The following is a 15,742-nucleotide window of genomic DNA, read 5'->3' as shown; positions in this document are numbered from 1 at the left end:
ACGTGCAAGCTCCATAGAGACAGCATTCGTAGTCAGGATCAAACCTGGGTCTCTGGCGCTGTACGGCAGCAGCTCTACCTGGGTCTCTGGCGCTGTACGGCAGCAGCTCTACCTGGGTCTCTGGCGCTGTACGGCAGCAGCTCTACCTGGGTCTCTGGCGCTGTACGGCAGCAGCTCTACCTGGGTCTCTGGCGCTGTACGGCAGCAGCTCTACCTGGGTCTCTGGCGCTGTACGGCAGCAGCTCTACCTGGGTCTCTGGCGCTGTACGGCAGCAGCTCTACCTGGGTCTCTGGCGCTGTACGGCAGCAGCTCTACCTGGGTCTCTGGCGCTGTACGGCAGCAGCTCTACCTGGGTCTCTGGCGCTGTACGGCAGCAGCTCTACCTGGGTCTCTGGCGCTGTACGGCAGCAGCTCTACCTGGGTCTCTGGCGCTGTACGGCAGCAGCTCTACCGTTGTACCACCGTGCCACCCCCAAAGTACCTTGTATTCACATTTAAAACAGTAACCAGCTTCCAGCAGAGGGAGGTCAGACAACATGGTGGTGGTGGTGAATTTGTGGAATTCTTTGCCACAGAAGGCAGTGGAGGCCAAGTCAATGGGTATATTTAAGGCAGAAATAGATAGATAGAATCTTGATTAGTACGGGTGTCAGGGGTTATGGGGAGAAGGCAGGAGAACGGGGTTAGGAGGGAGAGATAGATCAGACATGATTGAATGGTGGAGTAGACTAGATGGGCCGAGTGGCCTAATTCTGCTCCTATCACTTATGACCTTATGAAACCTGGTGTCCGGATTGGCAACGTGTCAAGTACTGGCCCCTTCAGTTGTGTCTCTGAAGTCAGGGAGCCGTCAGCTGTGTTTCCGCATGGTCAGGCTTGTAGGCCAGGGAGGTTCCTGTCAAAGAAACTCTTGCAGTTCGCCCAGACCACGGTGTGAATCTTCGTCTGTTTAAGATTCTTCTGAGAGCAGACAGGAGTCAGCGGTATCCATGTGGTGAATTATTTATGTGGAGGCCAGGCTGAGTAAAGATTGCCCTCACTGTCAGTGTGTGTACATATCCCAGCAGTCACCATTGTTGAAGCCTTTTCATTCCATGTTACCGTGGAACTGATAACGTGCTTGGGCCCCGACTATGAACCAGGTTTTAGTTTAGTTTAGAGATACAGCGTGGAAACAGGCCCTTCAGCCCACCGAGTCCGCACTGGCCAGCGATCCCTGCCCACTAACACTACCCTACACACACTAGGGACAATTTACAATTATACCGAGCCAATTAACCTACTAACCTGTACGTCTTTGGAGTGTAGATAGAGTTCTTAAGGACAGCAAAGTCGGGGGTACGGGGAGAAGGCAGGAATGGGGTACTGATTGAGAATGATCAGCCATGATCACATTGAATGGCGGTGCTGGCTCGAAGGGCCGAATGGCCTCCTCCTGCACCTATTGTTTATTGTCTATTGAAACCGAAGTTCTCGGTGAAAACCCACACAGGTCACGGGGAGAACGTACAAACTCCATACAGACAGCACCCGTAGTCAGGATGGAACCGGGGCCATTATGCATCAATCTGTGTATTACTGAGCTTACGAGACTGTTAAACTGTAGCAAGTTTGAACATCATTGTTCCAGTGCCGGTACATATGGCAATGAAACACACGGTCATTCTGGAGCTCCTGTGACTGGCTATTGTGTGAAAACCTTCATGAACCCTCCAGTTTCTCTCTCGTCATTCATAACATTCTCAGCACAGGCAACGCATTGTGGTTTTAAGTATTTGATTGTTGTTCATTGTCTAGTTTAGAGCGCAGAAATCTGTTTGCCTGAATAATTAGCATTTTTTAATTTAAAATTACAATCCCATCTCATACAAATCTCTAACTGAGAGAGATTCACTTTGTATAGATGCAAATCTACATAAACAACAGCAATTTGAGTTGCTGATGAACTCCTAGAAATTAACCAACTGAAAACCAACACAGAATTGGTGAAGTTGGAAAGGGTGCAGGAGAGATTCACCAGGATGGGATGTTACCTGGGTTTAGATAGACACCGAATGCTGGAGTAACGCAGCGTGTCAGGCTCCTCTTCTCTCCAGAGATGCTGCCTGACCCGCTGAGTTACTCCAGCATTTTGTGTCTATCTTTGGTGTAAACCAGCATCTGCAGTTAATCCCTACTCATTCTGTTACGTGGGTTGACAGGGTCAAGTTATATGGAGGGGAATGAGGTCTGATCTTACTGAGGTGTACAAGATCTGTGCATGGATACAGCAAACACTCAGTTGTTCTCCCACGGGAAGGAAGTTTCTGACACCCTCGAGGACGTTGATGAGTCACATCAGGACCAGGGACCCCACACAGCCAAACATCAACATCTTCAGCCGATATCTTGAAACAACATTTTGACAGCGTGTTCCTTAATTGAAATTCCTTAACTAGTGCTGGCTAGTGAGCACACAACAGGCTGGTCCCACCAAGATGCAGCACAGAACACCACAGGAGATCCTTCATCCCTGTGGCTATCAAACTGTACAACTCCTCCCCCTTCTGTCGTGGGGTAGAGAGAGACTGACTCCTCCCCCCCCCCACCTCCCCAATCTTCACACATCCCCAATCCTTTCCACTCGGCACTTTAGTCTCATGTTTCACGTATCTTGTTGTGTTTTATGACTGTTGGCAGATCAATTTCCCTCCTGGGATAAATAAAGTTCTATCGTATCGTATCACAACTAAAGCTTTTCACTGTACCTGGGTACACGTGCCAATAAACTAAACTAAAACTGAAACTGAAACAGTAATAACTAAAATTCCTGTTGTGCTCCCTTCAAATGCCAATCCCAATCCTACATTTCCTGAATAATCTGATTTTCTACTTCAATTAAAGCAAATCACATTTCATGCATTCACTGACCCATTATTCAAATTCTACGATTCAATTGACCAAATCCAAGACACTGTCATTAATGTGCTGAACAAAGAAACCAATGCATTGTTGCAGAATATCACTGTAGAGAAGCTGGACAAATCTACTCAATGTGGACATGACAAGGGTTGGTATTAAACTATTACAATTTCCAGGTGCCATCTGTTACTAAATATTTGTAATTAGTAGAAAACCATGGATATCCTGCTCAGAATATTTTGCCAACCATCTCCAGGTCATTGCGTGTCACTTAAAGCTGGAGTAACTCAGCGGGTCGGGCAGCATCTGTGGAGAACATGGATAGGTGACGTTTCACAGAGTGCTGGAGTAACTCAGCGGGTCAGGCAGCATCTGTGGAGAACATGGATAGGTGACGTTTCACAGAGTGCTGGAGTAACTCAGCGGGTCAGGCAGCATCTCTGGAGAGAAGGAATGGGTGAAGTTTTGGGTCGAGACCCTTATTCAGACTGATGTTAGGGGAGAGGGAGATACAGAGATAAGGAAGTGTAAGGTGTGAAAATAGGATAAAGGGGACAGCGATCAAGGACAATGTAGAATAGATTATTGATTGCTGAGAGAAGGTAACAACAAAGCAAACAGAGATAGAATGTAGTCGGAGACAGTCAGACTGGTGGGAGAACTGGAAAGGGGGAGGGATGGAGAGAGAGGGAAAGCAAGGGTTACTTGAAGTAAGAGAAGTCAATGTTCATACCGCTGGGGTGTAAGCTGCACAGGCGAAATATGATGTTCTGTTCCTCCAATTTGTGCTGGGCCTCACTCTGACAATGGTCAGAATCAAGTTGGCTGCAGGTCTTGACCAGCGGCTGGTCGAGTGGCAAGTGCAGGTCTTGACCAGCGGCTGGTCGAGTGGCAAGTGCAGGTCTGGACCAGCGGCTGGTCGAGTGGCAAGTGCAGGTCTTGACCAGCGGCTGGTCGAGTGGCAAGTGCAGGTCTTGACCAGCGGCTGGTCAAGTGGCAAGTGCAGGTCTGGACCAGCGGCTGGTCGAGTGGCAAGTGCAGGTCTTGACCAGCGGCTGGTCGAGTGGCAAGTGCCGGGCAAACCTTGCAGACAGCAGCTTCAAGGCCACAAGGACTCTGAAAACACAAATCACATAAATGATACCTAAATTCTGCAAGACAATTTTTACAAAGACTTCAAAACACAATTAGAAGAAAGAAACAAGTCCATGTCAGTGTAAGAGTTAGTCCGTAGTGTTCGTTGCTGGGGTAGGGCTAGGGTTGTGCGGGTAGCTGTTCCTGAACCTGGTGGTGTGGGACTTCAGGCTTCTGAACCTCCTGCCCCATGGTACCAGTGAGAAGAGGGCACGGCTCGGATGGTGGGGGTCCGTGACGATAGGTGCCGCCTTCTTGAGGCAGCGCCCAGTGTCGATGCTCTCGATGGTGGGGAGGGCAGTGTCTGTGATGGACCGGGCTGAGTCCACCACTCTCTGCAGTCTCTTGCCTTCCTCTGTTGGAGTTGCCGAACCAGGCCGCGATGTAACCAGTCGGGATACTTCCTACAGTTCATCTGTAGACGTTTGTTAGTGTTTGGGATGTGGGAGGAAACCGGAGCACCCGGTGAAAATCCACGCGGTCACGGGGAGAACGTGCAAACTCCATACAGACAGCACCCGTAGTCGGGATTGAACCCAGGTCTCTGGTGCCGTGCGGCAGCAACTCTACCGCTGTGCCACCGTGCTGCGCACAATCGTTCTTCCCCACAATCTCCTTGCACGTTGAATATATCAGCTCCCAACGTTGTACATCCGGAACCGTTAATAATGTTTCCCTGTGCTTACTGCTACAGGGAACGACTGCCACTCTTCAATTGCCACCTCAATTGGCCCTTCTATGATGGGTTGAAATTTGCAGATAAATTATTTTGGAAATGTAAAACCTCAGTACTACATTTGTATCTCTGCAGAGAAATACCCCAGCAATTACCAATAAGCTAAAGGGAGATTACAGCTTTTGAATTACAAGTAATTTGATACTGTTAGAAAACGACTCTCTCGGTCATTAACTTACAAGATTTATTTTGGTATTCAATTTTAACATCTGCATGTGTAATCACAGAAGTATGAATAATTCCAGCTTTGTTGCAGTTGGGAATCATTTCTCACTGTGCCCTAGCAGAGGGTAGCTTTACATGCACCATGAACTGAACAATGGAACTCTTATTGCTGCAAGTTTTGAAGGAACATTCAAAACACAACACAACAAACACTCTGTTTATTGTCTGTTCATCAGGTATACTTGGAAACTAGTGGGACAATGTAGGACCAGAGGCCATAGCCTCAGAATAAAAGGACGCACCTTTGGAAAGATGAGAAGGAATTTCTTTAGTCAGATGGTGGTGAATCTGTGGAATTCACTGCCACAGCAGGCTATGGAGGCCAAGTCAGTGGGTATTTTTAAGGGTAGAGATTGGCAGATTGACAGATTTGTGATTAGTACGGGTGTCAGGGGTTATGGGGAGAAGGCAGGAGAATGGGGTTAGGAGGGAGAGATAGATCAGCCATGATTGAATGGCGGAGTAGACTTGATGGGCCGAATGGCCTAATTCTGCTCCTAGAGCCTATGAAACTACAAGGCAAAGGGCCCAGTGAAACCCTTGTGGAAACTCTATAACAGGCCCAGGTTGTCTACGAATAATCGTTCTGATAGTAGATCATTTCTGAGAAGAAATGTCATTAGTTTTCTTGCACTGATATGAATACACACTTCTATGTCAGATTGCTGTTCACAAAAAGCATAGCTGCAAAGTACTACATTATTATCTGAAAAATGCCTTTGTAGTCGTGGAACAGCGATTTTCTCCCTGCAGCACCCATTTAATCTCAATCACCAGGGAACATTTACAGGTGGGATAATGGCTCCTTGTGGGTGTGTTTTCTCTTCCCAGTTAGATGGTTCAATTATGGATGAAAAATAAAAATCAGAGTTCACTTCATTTCTGGATTAACTTGAGCAGTATTTATTAAAACGACAAATCGGAAGCACAACAAAATAACAGCAAGTTTCATGAGCATTAACTATGATTTCTAGTAGCTCTCTGTTACAGTTGACTTGCATTTCCATTAACACCATTCTGAAGCATAACCCGCAAGTGATGGGTTTGTTTTCACATGAGTACCATGGGACTCTCAGGGAATAGTGTGCTTTGTTACTTAGTTTGGAGCTAGAGCTTGAAACAGGCCCTTCGGCCCATCTTGTCCAGGCTGGCCACTGATCACTTGTCCACACTATTTGTGTTGTCCCACTTTCTTATCTACGCCCGACACACTAGGAGCAATGTTATAGAAGTCAATTAACCTACAAACCCCTATCTTGTGTGAGGAGACCAGTGCACCTGGAGGAGACCCATGTGAAGTATAGGATGTTAAAGTGGGATAGCATAGAATTAGTGTGTGGGGATCGCTAGTTGGTGCGGACTGAAGGGCCTGTTTCCAGAGAAAGGCTGTATCTCTAAACTGAAAAATAAAGAAAAAATTCTCACCCACTGCGGACTCACTAGGGGCAGTTTACAGAGGGCCAATTAACCTACAAACCCGCATGACCTTGGGATGTGGAAGGAAACCGGAGCACCCGGAGAAAACCCACGGTCACAGGAGGACGTACAAACTCCACGCAGACAGCAGCCGAAGTCAGGATCAAACGTGGGTCTCTGGCGTTGAGTGGTAACAGCTCTGAAAAATGGTGCAAGGGGGAGGGATTCGAATTTCTGGGACATTGGAACCAGTTCTGGGGGAGGTGGGACCGTAACAAGCAGGACGGTCTGCACCTGAGCTGGAATGGAACCAATGTCCTTGGGGGAGTGTTTGCTAGTGCTGTCGGGGAGGATTTAAACTAATGTGGCAGGGGGATGGGAACAAGAGCAGAGAGACAGAGGGGTATAAAATGAGGGTAGAAACAATAGGTAACAAGGTGAAAAGTAAAAGTGGCAGGCAGACAAATCCAGGGCAAAAATCAAAAAGGACCATTTTGCAACATAATTATATAAGGGGTAAGAGTGTTATAAAAACAAGCCTGAAGGCTTTGTGTCTCAATGCAAGGAGTATACGTAATAAGGTGGATGAATTAAATGTGGAGATAGTTATTAATGATTATGATATAGTTGGGATTACGGAGACATGGCTCCAGGGTGACCAAGGCTGGGAGCTCAACAACCAGGGATATTCTATATTCAGGCGGGATAGACACAAAGGAAAAGGAGGTGGGGTAGTGTTACTGGTTAGAGAGGAGATTAAAGCAGTGGAAAGGAAGGACATTAGCTCGGAGGATGTGGAATCGATATGGGTAGAGCTGCGAAACACTAAGGGGCAGAAAACGCTAGTGGGAGTTGTGTACTGGCCACCTAACAGCAGTAGGGAGGTTGGGGATGGCATAAAACAGAAAATTAGAAATGCGTGCACTAAAGGTGCAGCAGTTATAATGGGTGACTTCAATCTACATATAGATTGGGTGAACCAAACTGGCAGGGGTGCTGAGGAAGAGGATTTCTTGGAATGTTTGCGAGATGGTTTTCTAAACCAACATGTCGAGGAACCAACGAGAGAGCAGGCCATTCTAGACTGGGTATTGAGTAATGAGGAAGGGTTAGTTAGCAGTCTTGTTGTGCGAGGCCCCTTGGGCAAGAGTGATCATAATATGGTAGAGTTCTTCATTAGGATGGAGAGTGACAAAGTCGATACAGAAACAAGTGTTCTGAACTTAAAGAAAGGTAACTTTGAGGGTATGAGACGTGAATTGTCCAAGATAGACTGGCAATTTATACTTAAAGGGTTGACGGTGGACATGCAATGGAAGGCATTTAAAGATTGCATGGATGAACTACAACAATTGTTCATCCCAGTTTGGCAAAAGAACAAACCAGGAAAGGTAGTGCATCCGTGGCTAACAAGGGAAATCAAGGATAGTATTAAAACAAAAGATGAAGCATATAAATTAGCCAGAAAAAGTATCATACCAGAGGACTGGGAGAAATTCAGAGTCCAGCAGAGGAGGACAAAGGGCTTAATTAGGAAAGGGAAAATAGATTATGAGAGAAAACTGGCAGGGAACAAAAAAACTGACTGCAAAAGCTTTTATAGATATGTGAAGAGAAAAAGACTAGTTAAGACAAATGTAGGTCCCTTGCAGTCGGAAACAGGTGAATTGATCATAGGGAACAAGGAGATGGCAGACCAATTGAACAATTACTTTGGTTCTGTCTTCACTAAGGAAGACATAAACCGTCTGCCGGAAATAGCAGAGGACCGGGGGTCTAACGAGATGGAGGAACTGAGGGTAATCCAGGTTAGTCGGGAAGTGGTGTTAGGTAAATTAAATGGATTAAAGGCCGATAAATCCCCAGGGCCAGATAGGCTGCATCCCAGAGTGCTTAAGGAAGTAGCCTCAGAAATAGTGGATGCATTAGTGATCATTTTTCAAAACTCTTTAGATTCTGGAGTAGTTCCTGAGGATTGGAGGGTAGCTAATGTAACCCCACTTTTTAAAAAGGGAGGGAGAGAGAAAACGGGGAATTATAGACCAGTTAGCCTAACATCGGTAGTGGGGAAAATGCTAGAGTCAGTTATTAAAGATGTGATAGCATCACATTTGGAAAGTGGAGAAATCATCGGACAAAGTCAGCATGGATTTATGAAAGGCAAATCATGCCTGACGAATCTTATAGAATTTTTCGAGGATGTAACTAGTAGAGTGGATAAGGGAGAACCAGTCGATGTGTTATATCTGGACTTTCAGAAGGCCTTCGACAAGGTCCCACATAGGAGATTGGGGTACAAACTTAAAGCACACAGTATTGAGGGTTCAGTGTTGAGGTGGATAAAGAATTGGTTGGCGGACAGGAAGCAAAGAGTAGGAATAAACGGGTCCTTTTCGGAATGGCAGGCAGTGACTAGTGGGGTACCGCAAGGCTCAGTGCTGGGACCCCAGTTATTTACAATATATATTAATGATTTGGACGAGGGAATTGAATGCAACATCTCTTGCGGATGACACGAAGCTGGGTGGCAGTGTTAGCTGCGAGGAGGATGCTAGGAGGCTGCAGAGTGACTTGGATAGATTAGGAGAGTGGGCAAATGCATGGCAGATGCAATATAATGTGGATAAATGTGAGGTTATCCACTTTGGTGGCAAGAACAGGAAAGCAGAGTATTACCTGAATGGTGGCCAATTAGGAATAGGGGAGATGCAACATGACCTGGGTGTCATGGTGCACCAGTCATTGAAAGCAAGCGTGCAGGTGCAGCAGCCAGTGAAGAAAGCGAATGGTATGTTAGCATTCATAGCAAGAGGATTTGAGTTATAGGAGCAGGGAGGTTCTGCTGCAGTTGTACAGGGCCTTGGAGTATTGTGTACAGTTTTGGTCTCCTAATCTGAGGAAAGACATTCTAGCCTTAGAGGGAGTACAGAGAACTTTCACCAGATTGATCCCTGGGATGGCAGGACTTTCATATGAAGAAAGACTGGATAGACTCGGCTTATACTCGCTGGAATTTAGAAGACTGAGGGGGGATCTTATTGAAACATATAAAATTCTTAAGGGGTTGGAGAGGCTAGATTCGGGAAGATTGTTCCCGATGTTGGGGAAGTCCAGAACCAGGGGTCACAGCTTAAGGATAAGGGGGAAGTCTTTTAGGACCGAGATGAGAAAACATTTCTTCACACAGAGAGTGGTGAGTCTGTGGAATTCTCTGCCACAGAAGGTAGTTGAGGCCAGTTCATTGGCTATATTTAAGAGGGAGTTAGATGTGGCCCTTGTGGCTAAAGGGATCAGGGGTATGGAGAGAAGACAGGTACAGGTTACTGAGCTGGATGATCAGCCATGATCATATTGAATGGCGGTGCAGGCTCGAAGGGCCGAATGGCCTACTCCTGCACCTATTTTCTATGTTTCTATGTTTCTACCCGCTGCACCACCGTGACGGCCTTAGTTGGTGAGGTGGAAGTATTTAGCAGGACCTTTGATGTACTGGGCTTAATAAAAGATTTTCGTGAAACCTTGTCATGAGGATGAAACAATACCTTGAGCAAATGTGTGGAAAGAATACAGATTCCTGGAGAGTTTAAGTCTGCTCCATCCTCCTGTGGCCCAAAATAATTGCTGATCACGACTAATCAGTAAATGGTTTTAAGGCAAGTTGTTTGAAGTTCCCTGATGAACTTAACAAGGTGATTTTCTGTTCAGAGGTGGTTTTTAAAACTCAACCCTCCTTGGCTTTTGAATAGCTGTGATTTGTTCATGTCTTTTGTCTAATGGAAAACACACAACGATGTGTTCAGCAAAATTATCCAGTTGATCGATGTCTTTTCGGAAAGGATTTTTATGGCATGCGCTTGTAAGGTTAAAAGGTGTAATTGAAGCAGGAAAAGGGGAGAATTAGCAGGGGACAGAATGCTGTTGGATTGGATGAATTGTGTCAAGGAAAGGAGTGATGATTTATTTTGCTTGCTTAGGAATAACTTAAGAGCTCACAGTGGGAGACTGATGCATTAACTGACTAATGCAAAGTGACTTAATAGGAAAATTTAATTTGAGAAGGATTTGTAACTTGTCTATTTCTGTTTTCGCACATTAGAATGATATTCTTTTTGTTTAAATCTATACTTCTCAAGATTCAATTCGGAGACCAATTTCTTGGAGTAGCCTGTTGGGACTACTGTGCTGTAAGTGCTGGGGAAGTCTGTGCTTCAGAAGGCTGACCTTGACGTCTAATTCACCTGATAGAGAGCGGGTGAAGTGCTACAGAGCTGTTGAGTCCCAGCAGCCTTTTGTTTGTAACTCTCCTCTCGTGGCCTCAATGCCTGGAGACACCTTCCAGCCACTCGAATACACTTAGAAGTGTGGCCATTGTGGCAGTGTACAGCGTGTTGAGTATGCTCAAGGCTGTGATTGATACATGTTTAGCTGCTGAGAGCATTGGAGTTATCAGAAGCGGGCAGCAGAGTGTATTTGGGAGATTGGAATCAGCTGTGATTTACTGATGTAGAATAGACTCGGTGAGCTGCAAGATGTGTAGGAAAGAAAACTGCAGATGCTGGTTTAAATCGAAGGTAGACACAAAATGCTGGAGTAATTCGGTGGGTCAGGCAGCATCTCTGGAAAGAAGGAATGGGTGATGTTTCGGGTCGAGACCCTTCTTCAGAGCGCTGAGTTACTCCAGCAGTCTGTGTTTCTGTAGTTCGTTGTATCCGTACGTATAACTGACTTTGGGTTCCTCATATAGTGGACTCCAATAAGCTCTGCCTCAGAGTGGAACTCTCTGCCTCAGAGAGCAGTGGAGGCCAATTCTCTGAATGCATTCAAGAGAGAGCTAGATAGAGCTCTTAAGGATAGCGGAGTCAGGGGGTATGGGGAGAAGGCAGGAACGGGGTACTGATTGAGAATGATCAGCCATGATCACATTGAATGGCGGTGCTGGCTCGAAGGGCCAAATGGCCTCCTCCTGCACCTATTGTCTATTGTCTATTGTCTAAGCTAGGAAGTCCAGTCCAAACGGCTTCTTCCCAAATACCATCAGACTCATAAACACCACGGACTTCAACTAAACTATGACCTAGGGTCTTTAGGCTTTGTTTTGTTTTGCACTAATATTGTTATGTTTTATTGATGTTTTTTAGTTTATGTTATCTATGAGTACTGTGTGGACAAGCCAATTGTGCTGCTGCAAGTAAGAATTTCATTGTTCTGTTTTGCTTCATATGACAATTAAACTCTCGACTCATCTTGATTCTTGAAGTCATAGAGGTGTCCAGCATGGAAACTGGCCCTTCGGCCCACCATGTCCCTGCTGGCCAAGTTGGCATATCGGACTGCTTTTCCCATTGCCGTCTAAAGTCATTAATCAAAGTTTTTTTCCAATCGCAACAGAAAAATTGAACTTTGTGTTAAAGATCACACACCACAGAAAGCTTTGTGATTCGACCTTCTCACCCTCTTCCCTCCCACGTCCAAATGAACAATTATATCAAGGAGCTCGGTTATAATTGGCGCAGGGGAACAGTGGGCTTTCATTTACTTCAGCGCAGTAAACTATTACTTCAGTGTACTAAATTATTACTTCAGTGTACCAAACTATTACTTCAGTGTACCAAACTATTACTTCAGTGTACTAAACTATTAATGCAGTGTGCTAAACTATTACTTCAGTGTACTAAACTATTACTTCACTGTACTAAACTATTACTTCAGTGTACTAAACTATTACTTCAGTGTACTAAACTATTACTTCAGTGCACTAAACTATTACTTCAGTGTACTAAACTATTACTTCAGTGTACTAAACTATTAATGCAATGTGCTAAACTATTACTTCAGTGTACTAACGATTACTTCAGTGTACTAAACTATTACTTCAGTGTTATGAACTATTACTTCAGTGTACTAAACTATTACTTCAGTGTACTAAACTATTATTCCAGTGCACTAAACTATTACTTCAGTGTACTAACAATTACTTCAGTGTAATAAACTATTACTTCAGTGCACTAAACAATTACTTCAGTGTAATTAACTATTACTTCAGTGTAATTAACTATTACTTCAGTGTAATTAACTATTACTTCAGTGTACTAAACTATTACTTCAGTGTACTAAACTATTACTTCAGTGTACTGAACTATTACTTCAGTGTACTGAACTATTACATGAGGCGATGCTGGTTTGATCAAGGCCGCTCTCACTCTGTTGTAGACCCCCATCTCAGTGCTGCACCTGTGGCTGTCTATAGCTGTTTTAGATCTGCCCCAGTTATTCCAGTCCCCCTTCACCTGTTCCACTTCTGCAGTGGCCTGAGGCGCTAGGAACCAACCTCTCTGTGTGTGTGTGTGTAGAAATCACTGGGCTGAAAACCATTCTGCGGGAGGGTGATTTATCACCAAGGACCCGTTTCTGTGCTGTGTGATTCCACGACTCTCACTGCCATGTTTCATGCCCCATGCGCATTGATCACTTGCTCATGTTACATATCAACCTTTGTTATTATCTGTGTTGCTAGATTGAATATTCCTCAGAGAATGTGGAAAAAATTGAACCTTGTACCTAAAGGATCTTCCTTTTGTATTTGCAATTAAGAACTGAAAGAATTCTCTGCCTCAGAAGGCAGTGGAAGCCAATTCTCTGAATGCATTCAAGAGAGAGCTAGATAGAGCTCTTAAGGATAGCGGAGTCAGGGGGTATGGGGAGAAGGCAGGAACGGGGTACTGATTGAGAATGATCAGCCATGATCACATTGAATGGCAATGCTGGCTCGAAGAGCCGAATGGCCTCCTCCTGCATCTATTGTCTATTGAAATAGTGTTACTTTAAAATACCAGTCAAAATCAAAGATTACTAATGTGTAGGAAAGAACTGCAGATGCTGGTTTAAATCGAAGGTAGACACAAAATGCTGGAGTAACTCAGCAGGACAGGCAGCATCTCTGGAGGGAAGGGAGACTGAGTCTGAAGAAGGGTCTCGACCCGAAACATCACCCATTCCTTCTCTCCAGAGATGCTGCCTGTCCCCCTGAGTTTCTCCAGCATTTTGGGTCTACCTTCAAAGATTATTAAGGTAGTTTAGATGTTCTTCATCACTTTAAAACATGGACCTTTGCCACCACGGGTGTACGGTGGGGAAATACAATGAACACCAGCAGTTGTCCAACTAAACACAAGCCTTTCCCTTTGTGATACTTTCTGTAGCTGTCCCACGTTTTCAGTGTTTGTTTCTGATGAACTAGACAAGCGAGGTTTTCTCCACCAACACAAAGTCAAGGGGACCTTTGAGCGAAGCCAGGTTGTATAATCTTCACAAACCTCCTGAAGGTGTTTGTTATTCACTGCAGGCTCGCTTGTCCTGGGATTGCCTGTCACAGCTCATTGCTGGCTATTCAAAGCACAAGTCAATTCTGTCTGAAGAAGGGTCTCGACCCGAAACGTCGCCCATTCTTTCTCTCCCGAGATGCTGCCTGACTTGCTGAGTTACTCCAGCATTTTGTGAATAAATACCTTCGATTTGTACTAGCATCTGCAGTTATTTTCTTAGCCAACTTTTAAGGACCTTTCAGTAATTAAGAGGAAGTGCATATTGGAGTCATACATTGGAGTCATACATCGCAGAAACAGATCCCTCACCCCCCTTGTCCAAGCTGACCAAGATGTCCCATCTCAGCTAGTCCCATTTGGCCCATACCCCCCTCTTTCCTGCCTATGCATCTGTCCAAATATCTTAAATGCTGTTGTAGTATCTGCCTCAACTACTGTTCTTCCTTCTCTCCAGAGATGCTGCCTGACCCGTTGGGTTGCTCCAGCATTTTGTGTCTACCTTCGATTTCAATCAGCATCTGCAGTTCTTTCCGACATACTCCTCCAGGCACCTCTTTCCATACACTCTCCACTCTCCACCCAGGCACCACTTTCCATACCCTCTCCACTCTCAGTGTAAAAATATAGTTGCCCCTCGGGTTCCTATTAAATCTTTCCCCAAAATATTTCTGAACAACACATAACATCCGCGGGAATGATCAACTCTGCTTCCTTCTCCTGAAAGTTCCACTCAGAACACCAACAAGGCAGCAGCTTTGTGGGAAGTGCTGTCATTGTAAGTGTGGCTTCCAACAGCCAGCAATAGCTTCGAGAGGTCTGTCAAGATAATTCCAGCCAGCATTGCTGCACATCAAGGCAGGGCTGATACATGTGGACTCTTGGTGTCTCAGCCCCTTCTGCTCCCTGACTGTGGCTCCAGGCTACATTATTGTAAAGTAGCTCGCTGTAAGCTTCTCACTCGACCTTGGGCCGGCTGCAGTGAACTCTCCCTCTTCAAACCGGGGTGGATGGTCAAGGTCCTGCCACACATGGTCCTCAGCATCATGTCATAAGTGATAGGTGCAGAATTAGGCCATTCAGCCCATCAAATCTACTCCACCATTCAATCATGGATGATCTATCTTTCCCTCTCAACCCCACTCTCCTGCCTTCTCCCCGTAACCCCTGACACCCGTACTAATCAAGATTCTATCTATCTATCTCTGCCTTAAATATACCCATTGACTTGGCCTCCACTGCGTTCTGTGGCAAAGAATTCCACAGATTCACCACCACCACCATGTTGTCTGACCTCCCTCTGCTGGAAGCTGGTTACTGTTTTAAATGTGAATACGAGGTACTTTGGGGGTGGCACGGTGGTACAACGGTAGAGCTGCTGCCGTACAGCGCCAGAGACCCAGGTAGAGCTGCTGCCGTACAGCGCCAGAGACCCAGGTAGAGCTGCTGCCGTACAGCGCCAGAGACCCAGGTAGAGCTGCTGCCGTACAGCGCCAGAGACCCAGGTAGAGCTGCTGCCGTACAGCGCCAGAGACCCAGGTAGAGCTGCTGCCGTACAGCGCCAGAGACCCAGGTAGAGCTGCTGCCGTACAGCGCCAGAGACCCAGGTAGAGCTGCTGCCGTACAGCGCCAGAGACCCAGGTTTGATCCTGACTACGATTGCTGTCTCTATGGAGCTTGCACGTACTCTCTGTGAAGCCGTGGGTTTCCCCCGGATGCCCCGGATTCCTCCCACACTCCAAAGATGTACAGGTGTGTAGGTTATTGGTTTAGGTAAAATTGTAAATTGTGCCTATTGTGTAGTATAGTACCAGTGTACGGGGTGGCCACTGGTTGGTGAGCATTCGATGGTTCTGTTTCCATGCTGTATCTCTAAAGTAGAGTAAAAGCAAACTGTAGATACTGGTTTATATCCAAAACATCACCCATCCATGTACTGAGATGCTGCCTGACCCGCTCCAGCACTCTGTGAAACGTCACCTATCCATATATTGAGATGCTGCCTGACCC

General features: G+C 45.8%; 1 protein-coding gene across 4 annotated transcripts in view; it reads left to right on the top strand.

The window, feature by feature from the left end:
- Window positions 1–15,742, top strand: part of LOC144604575 (receptor-type tyrosine-protein phosphatase T-like) — a 607,863-nt gene that overhangs the window by 142,731 nt on the left and 449,390 nt on the right. The gene's annotated exons all lie outside the window — the stretch shown is intronic.

The sequence above is a fragment of the Rhinoraja longicauda genome, chromosome 22, assembly GCF_053455715.1.
Source record: "Rhinoraja longicauda isolate Sanriku21f chromosome 22, sRhiLon1.1, whole genome shotgun sequence".
NCBI lineage: Eukaryota > Metazoa > Chordata > Chondrichthyes > Rajiformes > Arhynchobatidae > Rhinoraja > Rhinoraja longicauda.
Note: the sequence above shows the minus strand (reverse complement) of the source record. Positions and strands in the feature narration are given on the sequence as shown.